Source organism: Aegilops tauschii, chromosome 7 (genome assembly GCF_002575655.3).
Source record: "Aegilops tauschii subsp. strangulata cultivar AL8/78 chromosome 7, Aet v6.0, whole genome shotgun sequence".
In the NCBI taxonomy this organism is placed as follows: Eukaryota; Viridiplantae; Streptophyta; class Magnoliopsida; order Poales; family Poaceae; genus Aegilops; species Aegilops tauschii.
In genome coordinates this window covers 25,128,596-25,144,123 of record NC_053041.3, presented here as the reverse complement: position 1 = coordinate 25,144,123, position 15,528 = coordinate 25,128,596, and the positions used below count along the sequence as shown (strand labels likewise).

Below are 15,528 nucleotides of genomic sequence, written 5' to 3'. Positions count from 1 at the left end.
ATACCCATATCTGCTCAAATCATCTGTGTAGGTCAGAAAATAACGATACCCGCCGCGATCCTCAACACTCATCGGACCGCATACATCTATATGTATTATTTCCAATAAGTCAGTGGCTCACTCCATTGTTCTGGAGAACGGAGTCTTAGTCATCTTGCCCATGAGGCATGGTTCGCAAGCATCAAGTGATTCATAATCAAGTGATTCCAAAAGCCCACCAGCATGAAGTTTCTTCATGCGCTTTACACCAATATGACCTAAACGGCAGTGCCACAAATATGTTGCGCTATGATTATCAACTTTGCATCTTTTGGCATCAATATTATGAATATGTGTATCACCACGATCAAGATTCAATAAACCATTCACCTTGGGTGTATGACCACAGAAGGTTTTATTCATATAAACAGAATAGCAATTATTCTTTGACTAAGTGAATAACCGTATTGCAATAAACATGATCCAATCATATTATGCTCAACGCAAACACCAAATAACATTTGTTTTAGGTTCAATACTAATCCCGAAGGTAAAGGGAGTGTGCGATGGTGATCTTATCAACCTTGGAATCACTTTCAACAGACATCTTCACCTTGCCCTCAACTAGTCTTTGTTCATTTTGTAACTCCTATTTCGAGTTACTAATCATAGCAACTGAATTAGTATCAAATACCCAGGGCTACTATGAACACTACTTAAGTACACATCAATAACATCTATATCATATATACTTTTCTTCACTTTGCCATCCTTCTTATCCGCCAAATACTTGGGGCAGTTCCGCTTCCAGTGATCATTTCCTTTGAAGTAGAAGCACTCAGTTTCAGGCTTGGGTCTAGCTTTTGGCTTCTTCATGGGAGTGGAAACTTGCTTGCCATTCTTCTTGAAGTTCCCTTTCTTTCCCTTGCCCTTTTACTTGAAACTAGTGGTATTGTCAACCATCAACACTTGATGCTTTTCTTGATTTCTGCCTTCGCCGATTTTAGCATTGCGAAGTGCTCGGGTAATCATTTTCGTCATCCCTTGCATATTATAGTTCATCACGAGGTTCTAGTAACTTGGTGATAGTGGCTAGAGAACTCTGTCAATCACTATTTTATCTGGAAGATTAACTCCCACTTGATTCAAGCGATTGTAGTACTCAGACAATCTGAGCACATGCTCACTGGTTGAGCTATCCTCCTCCATCTAGTAGGCAAAGTACTTCTCAGAGGTCTCATACCTCTCGACTCGGGCATGAGTCTGAAATACCAATTTCAGCTCTTGGAACATCTTATATGCTCCGTGGCGTTCAAAACGTTTTGATGTCCCGGTTCTAAGCCGTAAAGCATGGTGCGCTAAACTATCAAGTAGTTATCATACCGAGCTTGCCAAATGTTCATATCGTCTGCATTTGCTCATGCAATAGGTCCGTCACCTAGCGGTGCATCAAGGACATAAATCTTCTGTGCAGCAATGAGGATAATCCTCAGATCACGGACTCTGCATCATTTGCTACAATTATCTTTCAACATAGTTTTTATCTAGGAACATATCAAAAATAAACGGGGAGCTACATCGTGAGCTATTGATCTACAACATAGTTCTGCAAATACTATCAGGACTAAGTTCATGATAAATTAAAGTTCAATTCATCATATTACTTAAAAACTCCCACTTAGATAGACATCCCTCTAATCATCTAAGTGATCACGTGATCCATATCAACTAAACCATGTCTGATCATCACGTGAGATGGAGTAGCTTTCAATGGTGAACATCACTTTGTTGATCATATCTACTATATGATTCGCGTTCGACCTTTCGGTCTCAGTGTTCCGAGGCCATATCTGCATATGCTAGGCTCGTCAAGTTTAACCCAAGTATTCTGCATGTGGAAAACTGGCTTGCACCTGTTGTATGTGAACATAGAGCTTATCACACCCGATCATCACGTGGTGTCTCAGCACGAAGAACTGCCGCAACGGTGCATACTCAGGGAGAACACTTATACCTTGAAATTTTAATAAGGGAACATCTCATAATGCTACCGTCGTACTAAGCAAAATAAGATGCATAAAAGATAGACATCATATGCAATCAAAATATGTGACATGATATGGCCATCATCATCTTGTGCCTTTGATCTCCATCTCCAAAGTACCGTCATGATCTCCATCGTCACCGGCATGACACCATGATCTCCATCATCTTGATCTTTATCAACGTGTCGTCACATGGTCGTCTCACCAACTATTGCTTTTGCAACTATTGCTATCGCATAGCGATAAAGTAAAGCAATTATATGGCGCTTGCATCTTATGCAATAAATAGACAACCATAAGGCTCCTGCTAGTTGCCAATAACTTTAACAAAACATGATCATCTCATACAACAATTTATATCTCATCACGTCTTGACCATATCACATCACAACAAGCCCTGCAAAAACAAGTTAGACGTCCTCTACTTTGTTGTTGCAAGTTTTACGTGGCTGCTACGAGCTTAGCAAGAACCGTTCTTACCTACGCATCAAAACCACAACGATTTTTCATCAAGTGTGTTGTTTTAACCTTCAACAAGGACCGAGCGTAGTCACACTCGATTCAACTAAAGTTGGAGAAACAGACACCCACTAGCCACATGTGTGCGAAGCACGGCGGTAGAACCAGTCTCATGAACGCGGTCATGTAATGTCGGCCTGGGCCGCTTCATCCAACAATACCGCCGAATCAAAATATGACATGCTGGTAAGCAGTATGACTATTATCGCCCACAACTCTTTGTGATCTACTCGTGCATATAACATCTACGCATAGACCTGGCTCGGATGCCACTGTTGGGGAACGTAGTATTTCAAAAAAATTCCTACAATCATGCAAGATCTATCTAGGAGAAGCATACCAACGAGCGGGGAGAGTGTGTCCACGTACCCTCGTAGACTGAAAGCAGAAGCGTTTAGTAACGCGGTTGATGTAGTCGAACGTCTTCGCGATCCAACCGATCCAAGCAGCGAACGTACGGCACCTCCGCGTTCAGCACACGTTCAGCTCGGTGACGTACCTCGAACTCTTGATCTAGTTGAGGCCGAGGGAGAGTTCCGTCAGCACGACGGCGTGGTGATGGTGATGATGAAGTTACCGACGCAGGGCTTCGCCTAAGCACTATGACGATATGACCGAGGTATGTAACTGTGGAGGGGGGCACTGCACACGACTAAGAGATTGTCTGTTGTGCTATTGGGGTGCCCCCTGGCCACGTATATAAAGGAGGGAGGAAGAGGAGGCCGGCCTAGGAGGGGTGCGCCTATAGGGGGAGTCCAACTAGGATTCTTTTCCAAGAGGGGAGAGAGGGAAGGAGTAGGAGAGGGATAAGGAAAGAGGGGGGCGCCGCCCCCTCCCTAGTCCAATTCGGACCAGGCCATGGGGGGGCGTCCTCCCCTTGTGGCCCTTCTCTCCATTCCACTAAGGCCCATAAAGGCCCAATACTTCCCCCGGCGAATTCCCGTAACTCTCTGGTACTCCGAAAAATACCCGAACCACTCAGAACCTTTCCGATGTCTGAATATAGCCTTCCAATATATCGATCTTTACGTTTCAAACATTTCGAGACTCCTCGTCATGTCCGTGATCTCATCCGGGACTCCGAACAAACTTCGGTCATCAAATCACATAAATCATAATACAAATCGTCATCGAACATTAAGCATGCGGACCCTACGGGTTCGAGAACTATGTAGACATGATCGAGACACATCTCCGGTCAATAACCAATAGCGGAACCTGGATGCTCATATTGGCTCCTACATATTCTACGAAGATCTTTATCGGTCAAACCGCATAACAACATACATTGTTCCCTTTGTCATCGGTATGTTACTTGCCCGAGATTCGACCGTCGGTATCATCATACCTAGTTCAATCTCGTTACCGGCAAGTCTCTTTACTCGTTCCGTAATGCATCATCCCGCAACTAACTCATTAGTCACATTGCTTGAAAGGGTTATAGTGATGTGCATTACGGAGAGGGCCCAAAGATACCTCTCCGACAATCGGAGTGACAAATCCTAATCTCGATCTATGCCAACTCAACAAACACCATCGGAGACACCTATAGAGCATCTTTATAATCACCCAGTTGCGTTGTGACTTTTGATAGCACACAAAGTGTTCCTCCGGTATTCGGGAGTTGCATAATCACATAGTCATAGGAACATGTATAAGTCATGAAGAAAGCAATAACAATAAACTAAATGATCATAGTGCTAAGCTAACGGATGGGTCTTGTCCATCACATCATTCTCTAATGATGTGATCCCGTTCATCAAATGACAACACATTTCTATGGTTAGGAAACTTAACCAACTTTGATTAACGAGCTAGTTCTAGTAGAGGCATACTAGGGACACTCTGTTTGTCTATGTATTCACACATGTAACCCGACACATCTTTCTTTCTATACGAAATGAGTTCGACCTTTTTTTCAAAATAGAAACAGAAAAGAAATTTAGGAATAGTGCGGGTGTGACGAAACGAATCAAGTGAAACGAGTCGCCCTTATGACATTTTCTCATCCAAGCAAGGGCGCGTTGCATGGGATTCATCAACAAAGGGATAGGGATAAGGGGCCGCACGTCCAAGACAGCCTTTCATCTCAGTGCGGCATGGAACCCCCCATCTTCCAATTCCTCTTACAGAGATCGTTGACTCACTTGCCTTATTTTGAGGAGACTTCCAAGCCAAAACAAGACAATGGGCACACATGTACTGTAACATCCCAATTTTTATTAAATTTGGATGTTAATAGAATCATTCAATGCATATCATATTTCTTTGCATTTTGGAGTTTTTGAAATATTTAAATAATATTTTTCCACTCGAGAAAAACAAATGAGAGGGGATAAGATGACTTCCTCAAAATATAAAAGAGTGGGAAATTTTATGTTGAATATTATTTGAAGTTTTGGAGTTTATTGGTATTTATTTTATTTGCAAAAAGTGCATCAATTGCATTAGGAAAATATTTTCAAAATGTTCTGTGCTTAAGTTAATGTTCATTAGGTTCTAAATATTGTATAGTTATTTTAGAAATTATTGTGGTGTTTTTATTAATTCATTTGAATTGTTTAGGGCCACTTTAGTCTTCGGTTAAAAAAAACGCACGCACGCACTCACCGCATCCTGGCCCGAAACTGGGTTCGGCCCAGGAGCGCCCCAACCGGCCCAGCTGGCCATTTGGCCCAAGGCCACCGCCCCAGCACCCCAGCGCCCGACGCCTTCCGCCCGGTCGACCGCCCGCGCTCCCTCTCGCTCGTTACCGCCGCTGCCACTGCCAGACGGGCCCCGCTCATCAGCTCGTCCCCAACGTCCCGCAGCCCGCGGGATAAACATCCGCGCCTCGCCGCCCGCAACCGCCGGCCGCCACGCGCTCGGATAATGCTTTTCCACGGCAGCCGCGCCTCCTGACCGCGCCTATAAATGCCCCCGAACCCCCTCTTCCATCCTCGCCGTCCCACTTCTTCCCACGCCGCTCCTACCGCCCGCAGTCGCCGCTTGGATCTCGCCGGCCAAACGGACCTCCCGGAGCATTCTGCTGCCAGTAAACCACCCCGAGCCCTTGTTCCTTCGTCAATCGTGCGACCCCGAGCCTAGGTCCCGCTGGAGACGACGCCCCGACGACGCCCGACCTCGCCGGAGCCCACGGAGTGCCGCCGCCTTCGCCTCGCCGATCCCCGACGCCCCTGAGGAGCCCTGACGCCACCATCCGGACGCCCAAGCCGCGCCGCACCTCCCCGTCTTCCTCCCCGACACCGAGGACCGCCGTAGCTGCTGCCCCACCACCGCCCGACGCCGCGCCGCCGTCCTCTGCTCGTCGCCGACGTCGCCAGCCGCTGTAAGCCGCCGCCCCACTCCCGCCCGTTAGATCGATCATCGATGGTCCAGATTAGATTAGGTTCGTTTTTTTTTGCGAAGAGGTACGCGGTTCCCTTAGAGTGTGTGGTTTTATTTAAATTGAGCGTCGGTTTTTCTTTAGTTAGCCGCCGCCGTTGTTTTTTTTCTTATTTAGCGGCCGTTCGCCGTATAGCCTCCACAGCAGACGCTGCTCGGTCAGCCAGGAGCCGCCACGTTGCCAGGGACTTGCTTGCGATAGTTTTCTTCTCTGTTTAGTCCCTGTAATTAGCTGATTAGTCCCTGAACTTCGAGTAGCCACAACTTTTTAACCGTAGATCCAAACTCGATGAAACCAGCGGCAAATTCTTCGTCATGTTTAGATCTATCCAGGGGTATCCTTTCTGTACACTTTTGTCCGATTCAAATTTGAATTTATTCAGATTCGAATTCGAAGTTCAAATAACCATATTTCCCAAACCGAAGCTCCGATTAAGTTGATTCTTCTTGCACTTTGTCACCGTAGCCAAACCCTATCACCTGGACCTTTGTCACAATAAGTTTCACACACTAGAATCTCTCCATTAATATTTTTACTAGTATGCATAGTATGCACTATAGTTCACATCACTTCTTGAACCATAGGCCCATGTGGTTTTGCACTTAGAATTTTTTTTGTGCTAGTTAAGTGTGTTGTTTGTTTATTTGGTTTTTCCGAGACTTTTTGCTTTGCATGTTCTTCTTGGTTCTCTGAAATGTTTGCTTATGTTTGTTTATCTTCTTTGCGATAGATTGCCCGGAGTGCGAAGTAGAATATTATCAGTCTTTAGAATTCAACCAGCAGTACCAAGGCAAGTTGCATCTTGATCATGTTTCATTACCTATGTTTTTATTATGCACTTAGTTCTTTGCGGTAGGACTGCATGGTAGGAATTGATGTCGTATGACTATGCTTTTCACCCAGTAGTTCATTGAGGTAGGTCTGAACCTTATAACATTGTCGCCATCATTTTACATTATGTTGCTTCGCTAAGTAGACATGGATTGGGGAGTGATCATTGTAAAGTATGAGTGACAATGTTGTAAATAGGACCTAAGATAATTAATGAACTACCTGGGCGGAAACTTGTTGGAATGGTGGCGAAGCACAGTGGGGCACGCATGGGTAATCCATGGTGGTGCACCACTAGTGGACCGTCCGCTCAGGCTTAAAGAGATCAATCGTATTCTCATGTCTAGATGCTTACGTGTGCAGCCACAAGCCAATATGGGCTCTGGCTTAGTTGAGTAGTTAGTGTGGCCCCTTCCGGGATGGGCTAGCAGATGTAGAATGATGTAGGTGTACCGGCCTATCCGTGGGTTAAGGGGGAACATTTTCGAAAGACTATGTCTCGATCTTCCGATCATGGAGGTGATCGAGTCTTGTGGGGAAAAGTGCGCAACCTCTGCAGAGTGTCAACCTAATCGATTAGCCGTGTTCCCGGTTACGGACAAGTTGAGCATCTAGTAGTGGAAATGCCGGGAGATCTCCTCACCTTTAATTAAACAGTTGGGTTTTAAACGAAACTTGGGAATGGATGGAGTTGGGTTTGCCAACTCATCCTATGCAAATGTGTAGTAGTAGAATAACATCTTTTCTAATAGGGAAAAACTAGCTTTATGCAAAAACTAGACTTAGAGCTTTCTACCAGCCAAATTGCATGTACAAGTAGGTTCATTACACTTATGATGTGACTTGCCAGTACATTCCATGTACTGACCAATATGGCTGCAACTTATCATGTTGCAGATATATCCGTCGAGGATTAAGGTGCGATAGGTCGATGTTCTACACTCAACCTTGCTCGTGGAGTTGGACTCATTTACTACTTTGCTTCCGCAATATTTGTTTATTGGCTCTATGCCCTATTTTGTAATAAATGTATTGCTCCTGGACTATCGATGTAATAAAGAGATGTGTGTTATTTCTGTTATCTCATCGAGTACTGTGTGTGCTAGCAAGTCGATCCAAGGACTAGCACGGTAAGCACAGAGACTTCGACTCTTACCGGGTCGGGTCGCTACAAGTACTAAGTTTCCGGTTAATACAATTCTAGCATGAATAATAAACATTTATCATGATATAAGGAAATAAATAATAACTTTATTATTGCCTCTAGGGTATATTTCCTTCACTTTGATTAACGAGCTAGTCAAGTAGAGGCATACTAGGGACACTCTGTTTGTCTATGTATTCACACATGTTCTAAGTTGCCAGTTAATACAATTTTAGCATGAATAATAAACATTAATCATGATATAAGGAAATATAAATAACAACTTTATTATTGCCTCTAGGGCATATTTCCTTCAGAAGCGTGTCATAATAAACGGAACGGTGGAAAGTTGCGTGGCAATATATCTCGGAATGGCTATGGAAATGCAATAATAGGTAGGTATGATTGCTGTTTTGAGGAAGGTGTATGGTGCGTGTATGGTACCGGCGAAAATTGCATGGTACTAGAGAGGCTAGAAATGGTGGAAGGGTGAGAGTGTGTATAATCCATCAACTCAACATTATTGATAATCTATTAGTCATAAAGAACTCACATACATAATCTATGGACTCAAAATTTGAAGTATTCTGTCTAGCTCCTTTTAGATGATTATCACTAAGTAAAGTTAATGCTATCGTACATAAAATTATTAATGTCTTCAAATCATCGTGGTAGGATATAACAACTTCTGTAATTATCTTTGTTTAAGAAAGTAAGCTAGGTTAATAAAGAAGGTTATTTTTGTTCACTATATTCTTTTATTTAAATAGTATTATTGTGATGTGGTATCCCTAAACATAGTTTCAAATAAGCATGAGTGAGTTAATTAATGACGGTGCATGTGTAGCTAGTGTCACATTTTTCCAGGATAAAATTTAGGAAGCATAGAAATGTTACAACATTGTAGATCAGTCCATTGATGGCTAGTGAAAAAGCATGCCACATCAGCAGATTAATTAATATGGATTGCATTGTTGCAGCTTTATCTCCTCAGTTTCTCCGGGATCCCGCCCCCAGCTCGACCAGCGTCGAGATCCTTCCCTCCGCGCGTCTCGCGCACTCCCCACCCCTGCATGTCGCCGGATCCCCCCTCTATCGGCCATGGCGCGGGTTACACACCTGTGCGCCATAGGGAAGGTACCCCCCTCCACCCGGCCATGGTCGGCTCTTCTGTAGTGGAGCTGGCCCGGCCCGCTCGAGGTCGTTGTCGCTCCAGCAACTGACGGCCACCCTCGTACCCTTTTTCCGCTTCTTTAGATCGGCTCTGTCTCTCCTCCCGCTCGAGTCCACCGCCGCACCAGCTCCAGCACCAATGGCCGACGACCACTCTGTCTCTCCTCCCGCTCGAGTCCACCGCCGCACCAGCTCCAACACCAATGGCCGACGACCACTCTGTCTCTCCTCCTAGTTGGAACCACTTTCTAGTAGGTTGCAGGTTGCCATCTCTATTTCCTTCAAATTGGCTCAGATCGGCTCCGTCTCTCCTCCCACTTAATTTCATGTGCCTTTCTCCTCTTTGATCGGTCTTATATGGATCTGTTCTGTGAGCCTTCCTCAGAGATGTTTTTCTTTGTTGGTGATTGATATATACGGTAGGTCTCGCTTTCTGGCCTTGGCTTGTTTGATTCTTGCAATTCGGGAACATATATAAGTTGCTAGGATTTTATCTAAAAGAGCAGGGTGGGGCTATTAATTTCAAAAGGAGTCCAAAATTTTAGCACATCAAGCTATTTTTAGCGGCCCATAATAGAAATTTAAATCCTGGCCCATGTGATGTCCAAAGTCGGACACCAGATAGGAAATCGGACGACTACGTACGAAACATAGACACCGGACGACGACGGACCAATAACGGACGCAATTACGAAGGTAATAAATGTTTACCCCTTTATTAGTAGGTACAGATATAGATTTAAGTCGCCTGAAAATTGAATTTGGGTCAGTCGATTTTCTGACCGTTCATTGTCGTAAGATTCATGCTCTCTTTTTTTCTGTTGTGTGGTTTGTCATGTTTTGGGCTGAATTTTTTTTATGGACCCTTGCAATTCGTTCATGGGCTGCCTCTATCTAGCCCATCTGACTCCTCAGCCTTTCTTTCTCTCCCTTTATGTATTCTGTTTTCTGTTTCTATGCGTTTTTCTTTTGATTTTCCTTTTTTTATTAGTTGATTTTACTATTTTTATTGTTGTGGATATTTTTGGGATGTTGGCTGAGTGTAAATGGATACACATAAATACTATAAAATATATGTGAAAGTTGCACTATTATATATAATTATTCATTGCAGTGCAATTGAAGTGCAAAGTTATGTGATGCTTTTGTTTATCTTAAATGGTAATACATTACTTGTTAGATCGTGAAGCACCTGAAGATCGGGCTTCCCACATTCACTGGAACCTTCAAAGCCACCCTGTCCGAGGAGACATGTTGGAGGATCGATGCCCATATCCCCGGACGCATCCTCGGAAACCGCACCAAGCCCATTGAGTTCCATCTGGATATTGCAACATGGGGCTTGGGCAGGGGCATCACTACTCACATTGCTCTCGAACGCATTCGGGAGGAGTATGACGAGGACCTCAAGAAGACCTCCTTCATGATGTACGGACGCCGCGACGCAAATGGAGATGTGGTGCGTACCCCTGAGGACGAGACGATAGCATCCCATATCCAGGACATGGAGGATCACATTCGTATGATGGAGCTGGAGTTGTCTGACAACATGATCGTCATCAAGAACCTCATGACCCGCAAGGCCGAGCTCGAGGAGGAACTCCAGGACGCTCGCATCGAGCATGAGGGAGAGCTGGACGCACTGCAGGAGAAGTTCGACGACCTGAAGCTTGAGCTTGAGGAGGCCGAGGAGAAGCTGGATGAGGGAGAAAACATCCAGGAGGATCACTCTTATGGAGATTACGTCAGCCAGGACAAGGACCAGGATGATGAGCTTGGAGATGACGACACGGAAAGTGATGCAAGGACCCCCGATGTCAACATGGTTGACTAGTCCTCATCCGATGAGAGTTAGATTTTATACCACCATGAGAGTTTAGGAATTCGATTTCGTTATCCGATTAGTTTTATTCATTTGTGAGACCTTGTAAAATATTGTGACATGGCTTACCTTAGGTTTGATTGTTCTTGTGAACCTCTTTGACTGGAATTGAATTGGAGTGATTTGAAGTTTTATTGCTATCATGTGCATATGGGTAGTGTGATTTTACTCACTAGGCCTTATTCTATTCTAACTTCTCATCCACTCTAAACCCATCAGATGCCTCCAAGACGTGACCCCGGATTCAACTTTCCGCCGGAGCTCACGCAATTGATCCAGCAACAGAATGCTCTTATGCAGATGCTCATTTACAACAACAACAACAACCCACCGCCGCCGCCCCCAGTTGACAGTCTTACCCGTTTTCTGAGGCTGAACCCACCCGTGTTCTCCAGCAGCATGGAGCCGATCGTTGCAGATGACTGGCTTCGCAAGATAGGAAGGGAGCTGGCCATGACAGGATGCAATGATGCTGAGAAGGTGAAGTTTGCCGCCCACCAACTGGATGGACTGGCAGCTGCTTGGTGGGAGAACTACACCACCACATACCCCTTAGAGAGTGTGACTTGGACTCAGTTCCAGCAGGCGTTCCGCACTGCTCATGTCTTAGCTGGAGCCATGAGTCTAAAGAAGAAGGAGTTCCGCAGCTTGCGCCAGGGAGGATGCACGGTATCTCAGTATGTTGATGAGTTCAGTAAGTTGGCCCGTTATGCCCGAGAGGACGTGGCCACTGATGCAGCCAAGCAGGAGAAGTTTCTGGAGAGACTGAACAATGAGTTGGGAGTTCAGTTGACTGTGGCGACCTTTGCAAACTATCAGGAGCTGGTTGATAAGGCTACCATTCTCGAAGGCAAGCACCAGCAGATGGAGAATCGTAAGAGGAAGTACGGTTACGGGAAGTATAACTCTGGAGTTCAACAGAAACCCCGCTATAGCCCGTACTCAGGAAGTTCTGGATCAGGCACTAGCAAGTTTGGAGGGAATCATCATAACCATGGAGACCACATTCAGCATGGAGGAAATGGACACAACCACCATGGTCACAAGCATTGCAATGGAAATGTCAATGGCAATGGAGGGAATGGCAATCAGCAGCATGTCAACTCTTCTACACCAATGAAGAAAGATCTGAGTCACATCACCTGCTTCAAGTGCAAGAAGACAGATCACTACTCCAACGAGTGTCCTGAGGCACATAATGGAAATGGGAATTCTGGAGGCAAGAAGCCTAATCCTTTCACTAAGGGGCATGTGAATCATGTCAATGTGGAAGAGGTCTATGAGCAGCCTGACGCAGTGATTGGTAAGTTCTTGGTTAATTCATTTCTAGCACTCATTCTTTTTGACACTGGTGCATCGCATTCATTCATATCAAGGGGATTTGTGGATAAACATAAGTTGCCTACCATAGCTCTTAAGTCACCCATTCTAGTGAGTTCCCCAGGAGCCGAGTCTATGGCTAGTCAGGGATGTTTCCGGTTGCCTTTGAACACAGGGGGACATGTTTTTCCCACGAATATGATCATACTAGAGTCACAAGGGTTGGATGTAATCCTAGGGATGGATTGGATGTCCAAGTATGAGGGAAACATTGATTGTGCTAGTTGATCGATTTTTCTCACCACCCTAGAGAAGAAGAGGATCAAGTATGTATCTAGGCTTAAGCCTAAGAGGACTCAGGTGAACTCCCTTACAGGAGTTGTCCAGGAAGAAGTACCAGTGGTGAAGGATTATCCCGATGTATTTCCGGAGGAGTTACCGGGTATGCCGCCAGATAGGGAGATTGAGTTTTTGATTGAGTTGCTGCCAGGTCACTACTAGGAAAAGGCCTACTAGTGGCGCACCAGTTTTGCCTACTAATGGCGCACTACTGGTGCGCCACTAGTACCACGCCACTAGTATTTTTTACTAATGGCGCACCACTGGTGTGCCATTAGTATCTAGTATACTAATGGCGCACCAGGCAGTGCGCCATTAGTATAGGCCACGGTGCGCCATTAGTATGCCTCCCAGGGGGGCATATTTACCCATGTGCTTTGCCATACTAATGGCGGACTGCGGGGTGATGCGCCATTAGTATCCTTTGGCATACTAATGGCGCACGTTGGGGTGATGCGCCATTAGTATGTATATTAAGGATTTTTTTTTCTTTTCTGATATTTGCACAGATTACAAAATATATTATTAGACAGAATATAAACAGCACCACACAGCAACAGCAGATTCATCGAATACAATAGAAGATTAGTCTCCGAATACAATTCATCATATTAGTCTCCGAATTCAAAAGACCGAACAAAGATAGAACATTACAAGTCTCGAGACCGCGAGTAGCGAGTTTGTCGAAAGTAATACTAATCCTAACAAGTCCTACTAATCATCATCATACAACTTCTACTCGTTATTAATAACAAGTCATACAATCATAATCCTGATAGTCATCGAACCAACCCTACTTAATTGTTCTTAGCACATGATCATCAGTATTAGGCAGGACCTAAATACCCTATTTAAGGTAAAATAGCATAAAACAATATAGACCCTGACTCTCCATTATGGAGAATGGAGATCATCCTGTCTCCAATTCTTGCGCGGCGCTTCCTTTTGCTTCCAAGAACCTCCTTACGACTGTCCATACATTTTTTCCATTCTCTGATTAGCATGTCTCCACTTCTTCTAGAAATCCGGTATGGACAGTTGAGATTCGTAGGATGACCTGGATATAACTTGAAAACACGAAGGTTGTCATTCTGATACATCAAATGAGGCACACAATCCTCAGGGATTCTCTGTTGAAAAACATAGTAATAACTTCATAGTTAGCAATGATGTACTAGTTTTAGAAGTATGCAAAAGATGCACGGATGTCATAATAGTAAAAAATCTTACCAGGGTATCTCCATGGTAGTTACCGTAGTTCAACACGTGCACTAGTGGCATGTATTGACCATAATGTTGAGGAGTTTGATTGTAGATATTGTAATTCTCAAGATCAGTACAAAATCCGACCAGATGATTTTTCTCGTGATAAGTTAACTCGGAGCCATCGGTGTAGTGGGTTTTGTCTACCATGTTCCGCACATTTTTTGAACAATCAAAATAAGCTGTCAATGGAAATAAGTTGTCAACTATTTTGAAATAAACAATATAAATTAGTTAATAATTAACTATGTTTGAGAAACTCACATAGCGGTAGAACTGGAGGCGTATCAACAAGGACCCAAATGTCCATATTGTCTTGGTCGATGTCAGGATCACCAAGATCCATGGTGACAAGCATACCCTCATCAAAACCATACATCTTGCAAAATGCTTCCCAATTTTTGCAACCAAAATGGGTTACGCTCTCAGCATTATACAGATTTACTTCAAAATCCACATCATGATGTGTCCTTAGGTGAATTTTCTTCGTTTCAAAATTTTCATGATCTTCAAAATCCATCCTCTCCAAGACATAGCGTCTTGCATGGCATGGGATAAACTATACTCGAATTGTAAAAGATGAAATTACACGTTGAAATAGTTGAAGTCATGCTTAATTATGAAAAAAACACTTGTCGTCGTTGCGTACCGTTTCAACTTCGAAGGTCTCCTCGAGCTTAATGCTGAAGCGCCGATCATCGTCCAGGTGAGGCCTGTCGCACAGACCTCGACCGTCGTGGCACCAGTCGCACTCCCCCGGGAGACTTTCGTCGTCCGATGACGACATTTCCTATGTTCATAATTCAAAACTACATCATCTCTGTTGGGTCCAATAAGATAATCCACAGTGTAGTGAAAACACGCCCTTCGAACTTGTTTGAGCAATTGGTGAATGGAGATGGTCTAAGATTTTCAGTAGTAAGAAGTGAAGTGGTAATTTTGAGAGCAAATGGTTAGGATGAGTGGTTCCTACTTAATTAAGTACTAAGACCCCGGCCCATGCATTAGTCACAAGTACCCCATATGTCCTATTTTTAGCAAAGTCATGCTAAAATTCATGGAAAATTTCAGCATGACCTTTGCTGAAAATAGGACATATGGAGTACCCGAATTTGCCGGAACGTAAGTTAATCGACATTCCAGCAAACTCAAGGGCCTCTCGGGGTACAGCAGCAGCATCACAAGTTGACAAAATTTCAGTATTACAGACTTGCTGTCAGCATCACAAGTAGTACCAATGGAAGTGGAGCATTACTACTCTACAGAAAGATAACGCAATGTAACAAAAGTGTAGCTCTATCTATCTACAATGAGTGGAAATGGCCAAGCCTAAACAACTTACTACTCGATTGATTAAGCATGTGGATTTGTCAATGATTAATATGATATAAGTGTAACTCTGGAATGAAAGACCATATAGATAAAACAATGCAACAGAAATGAAAGACCATGTGGATTTTCTCAGAACTTTAAGCGCAAATGTCAAGAGCACAGAGTACACATTCTCAAAGAGAAGTTTAGTTCTGCAATCGACAAACCAAACACTTTAATTTTTATCAAGGAAGGGTTTACCCCTCCGATTTCCATTAAGAGAAACCAACAGCAAACTACAAGAACCAGTTATCTTACAAAGACAAAACCAAAAGCT

General features: G+C 44.0%; 1 pseudogene; it reads right to left on the bottom strand.

Moving 5' to 3' along the window:
* LOC109746239 (jasmonate-induced oxygenase 4-like) overlaps positions 1–5,910 on the bottom strand; it is a 46,098-nt pseudogene extending 40,188 nt beyond the window's left edge.
* Positions 5,911–15,528: the final 9,618 nt, after the last annotated feature.